The 4,553-nt window shown below is 44.5% G+C and overlaps 1 protein-coding gene across 1 annotated transcript in view; it reads left to right on the forward strand.

Moving 5' to 3' along the window:
• Positions 1 to 2,359, forward strand: part of Rbp6 (RNA-binding protein 6) — a 1,275,347-nt gene extending 1,272,988 nt beyond the window's left edge. Inside the window, exon 17 of the mRNA XM_071679107.1 lies at positions 2,102 to 2,359. The gene's annotated coding sequence lies outside the window, so the exon portion shown is untranslated. The remainder of the gene's footprint in view (positions 1 to 2,101) is intronic.
• The last annotated feature ends 2,194 nt before the right edge of the window (positions 2,360 to 4,553 follow it).

The raw sequence follows: 4,553 nt of genomic DNA on the forward strand, positions 1-4,553 counted from the left end.
TTGAGCCCGTTAAACAGAACAACGGTGGCGTTTCTCGCGAGAGAGAGAGAGAGAGAGAGAGAGAGAGAGAGAGAGAGAGAGAGAGAGAGAGAGAGAGAGAGAGGAAAAAAAATTTCACATCATAATATTCAGAGTGAACGGGAGCGAACGAAGTATTGCCGAACGACGCGAAATATTCGTGGAAAATACAGATCTATGCTAATGATAAGGCGGAGCGATAACTTAAGGAAAGTGAATGGAATGAAATACAGTCTATGAATAACGCAATGTATCATACATTACCTACAGTACCAACCATGAAAAGATCAATAGATTATGTCAATACACAAACCCCAGCCTTAATAGGGTAATTTATTTGAAAAATCAAAATCATATAAATTCGAGGTCAGTTGTCTCCACGCCCTTCTGTATATCTTCCACTCATGATTCTTTTAAAGTCATTCTTACCTTTCAGTCTTTGAAGCGTCTCGATTGATTCCCAGTTTATTGTGTTTATAGTTAGGATTCTGAGAACAATGAGTTCATATTTATGGTGGCTCATCTTCATGATCTGCTTTCTCACCAGCTTAGTGCGTGGACAATATAGTGCTAAACCGACCTGTTTGAATTTTGGCTCTGTGTCCTCTGAGCGACTTCCCGCTACGAGGCGCGTGGTTTTGAAACGTCACCCTTTCCATCTGTGAGCCAAAACGATAGATTATGTTGCCCAAGGGTTGCTCCGTCGTGTTTCCAGGGTCGTATGATTTCTGGAGTTGTGATTCACAACTATAAGCACTATCTATCCCAGGGTATAAGATAAAACTATTATTATCTATATTTCTATCGCAAGCAGCGATATAGTTTTCAATCTCGACTCCTAGTGATCGCAAATAGCGTTGTTGTAAGTTCGTTATAGCAACGTTACCCGGTGTATCGGTTGTCCGCTATATTCAGGTCGCAAACCACGTTCGAGTGTTTGGCATATCTAGATCACACGGTAGGCTGAATGTCCGCTATAGCCAGGTATAGCGCACGAACTGGATAACCGCTACTGACAAATCACATTACTTACAGTGGTCTTTATAACTAGGTCTCTCAAATTCTAGCAGATTCCCGCTCTATCAAAGACAAGCATTGATGTGTACGTTCGTAATAGCCAGGTTTCGCACAATGAAGGTGTCCGTTGTAGGTGGGTGTGTGGGGAGTGCGGTTGACAGCTCCAGCCATAACAAATTGCTTAGTGACCTGAGGAAGCCACGCACCGCAACCCGGACGAACTCAACGCACCCGGAAGAGCTCAAGGCACATGGACGAAGTTAACGCCCCTGGACGAAGTTCAACGCACATGGACGAAGTTAACGCCCCTGGACGAAGTTCAACGCAAGCTGGACGAAGTCAGCGCACCTGGACGAACTCAACGCACCTGAACGAAGTCAGCGCACCTGGACGAAGTCAACGCACCTGGACGTTCAACGCAAGCTGGACGAAGTCAACGCACGTGGACGAAGTTCAACGCAAGCTGGACGAACTCAACACACCAGCTTCACAAATGCTTGGCTACAGAGGTTAGAAAACGGGGCACATCAGATGCCTCACCGTAGAGACGTAGATACACACGAAAACAAGACAGTAACACGAAGACAACGCGGACACGAACGCTGAAGACCCAGAGGAGCAACACAAACGTGCAACACAAATATGGAAAACTAACGGCAAAACAAGGGACGGTGGAGGGTGGTGGTGTTACTTGGTGATGGTGATGCGTGTGTCTCTGTGCATGTGGTAGGGTGCGTTACTCTCAGCTGTTGTGGTAGAGAGTGTGGTGGTGGTGGTATATCAGTCCGGAGTGTTGTGGTGATGTGGTAGGACTAATATGCATAGTTGTGGTTTATAGGCATGTTGTGTCTCAAGCCTTGTGTGGTAGTCCTGGACTCTGTGGTGGTAGCAGAGTATGGTAGTGGCCCTATGTAGAGTGCGTGGTGGTAGCAGAGTGTGGTAGTGGTCCTGTGCAGGGTGCGTGGTGGTAGTGGTCCTGTGCAGAGTGCGTGGTGGTAGCAGGGTGTACCAATATTGTTTCCTTCCCTGCGCTGCCTTTCCTTCTAATACACAATTAACCTTGCAGGCAACTCCCTCCCTACCATCAACCCCTTCAAGCACTTCATTTGCAATTTGGAGCAATGAGAACAAGGCTTCGGAGGGAGGAGAAAGAAGACGAGGAGGAAAGGCACTAGGTGCAAGAGGAGGAGGAGGAAGAAGAAAGTTAGAGATGACGACGAAGAATAATATAGAAGAGAGAGGGGAAAAAATTCTTCTCTCTGTGTCTTATAAAAATCCGTGTATTCCCGGAAGACACGAAATATGACAAAGATGTCTTTTTGAATATCTTTTTCTATCAAATTTCTCTTTTTTTTTACCCCAATTCTTTTTACTCGGCCCAAATCCTTTTTTTGACCCAAATTTTTATTTTCTTTACTCATAATTCCTTTTTTGACCCAAAATTATTTTCTTTTTGACACATTTTTTTTATGTTTTTTTGAGTTGGTTTTATGTAATGCTAGGTGTGAGGATACAGTAGGATACAGTGACGATAAGAGAGAAGCAGCAATACACAATAAGAAATAAAATAAGAAATAACGTTATCTTTACATCATGCAATTTTTTCTCTTTCTTTTTCAGCAATGAGCTAAAAAAAAAAGGTAGAAAATGGGAAAAATGGCTGATATGAAACATGGAGAACGGTTTTCTTCAACAGGCTGGCAGCGTCCAGCCTTTAACAAAGAGGGACAGAAACCGTGGATTTAGTAGGGGAAAGAAAAAAAAAAAAAAAGAGGAAAAAAGGGAAAAAAAAGGAAAAAAAGACAAAGGAAAATAGAGGAAAACGGCAGATGAGTTCGGTATTTCAATCAAGATATTTTCATTAACTTTTGTCTTGACATTCATCCCGTCACGAATCACCAGGATATTCTTCCCAAGTCCTCATGATTCACCGCGGGAGAATCAAGGATATGTCCTACACACACACACACACACACACACACACACACACACACACACACATACGTACACACACCTTCGGGGGTGTCATATATTCGTAACACAGTGTATAAGAAAGTGTGAAAGACGAGTAGCGCAACCGTCTTTCGTTTTACGAATAGTACGAGAAATATGGACTAATAAAACGTAGGGAGGTGTAGCGAGGAATTACCATACGTACTGTAAATGATGTATTGATACTGTAAATGATGTACTGATATTGTTCATGATGTACTGATGCATCATTTGTAATGCATAAATACTGTAAATGGATATAGACAGTTGGAACTCTGTATGAGTATAGAATAACAGTATATATATATATATATATATATATATATATATATATATATATATATATATATATATATATATATATCTTTTCTTTTTTTCTTTCAAACTATTCGCCATTTCCCGCATTAGCGAGGTAGCGTTAAGAACAGAGGACTGGGCCTTTGAGGGAATACCCTCACCTGGCCCAATTCTCTGTTCCTTCTTTTGAAAAAAAAAAAAAAAACGAAGTTTGAAAAGCTATATTAACATGTGTAATGTGTTAAGGGAAAGTTGTTTGGGGTTTAAAAACGTGGGTTAAGGTGTAAAAAGTGTAGGAAAGGGTGAAAAAAAAAAATGGAGGTAAGGGTATAAAAAAAATTAAGATAAGGGTGTAAATAAATGGAAATGACGTGACCCTCTGGACAATCGACACTGGCTAGAACAATAGATAATGACATTCTACACTCCAGACATATCTGTGCACTACCCTCCCTCATTGCCCTCCCTCATTGCCCTCCTCCCTCACTGCCCCCCCCCCCCCCCCCCTCATTTCCCTCCCTCATCTCCTCTCCTTCAGAGAAAAAAAAAGTCCCTGAAGATAGGGTTATACCGAGTTGTGAGCGTTCGCACGATGCCCCCGCTGATAAGGGCTATCAGCGAGGCGTGGTAGGGGTCTGAGTGTTGCATTTCACCGCATGCGGTAGGGGGCTTTAACCCGGCACGCGTACAACAACGAGAGAGAGATACGGTGCGGCTTTGTCGAGGGCCGCACCGCGCCGCAGCTAAAGCCAGGCCGCCCGCCCGCCCTCCCGCCGCTGATGAGTGAGGGGAAGGAGGGAGAGGGGAGTTGGGAGGCGGCGGGGGAGGAGGTGGTGGAAGAGGAGGGGTGCAAGGAGGGAGAGGGGAGTTGGCAGGAGGAGCAGGAGGAGGTGGTGGAAGCTGGAGATTTCGGTAGGAGGTGGTAGCCAGTCACAGGGAGTGAGGGAGGAGAGAGCGTTGGCGATGGTGGTGATGGTGGTGGTGGAGGTAGGGAGAGAAAGTTCGTAGATACCCTGTTGGGGGGGGATTAAAGGAGGATGGTGGGGGGGGGACCAAATGCCAAAGTCTTTATGATCAGATAAAAATTAAACTCGTTTCTTTTGTCAAACCTTGTGTTGGCCATCATCCTCCGTCTTGACCTGGCCCTGACCTCTAGCGATGGTGTGGATCGAGGTCATGTAAAGGCCAGAGAGAGAGAGAGAGAGAGAGAGAGAGAGAGAGTGACCCTT

Source organism: Panulirus ornatus, chromosome 29 (assembly GCF_036320965.1).
Source record: "Panulirus ornatus isolate Po-2019 chromosome 29, ASM3632096v1, whole genome shotgun sequence".
NCBI classification, from domain to species: Eukaryota; Metazoa; Arthropoda; class Malacostraca; order Decapoda; family Palinuridae; genus Panulirus; species Panulirus ornatus.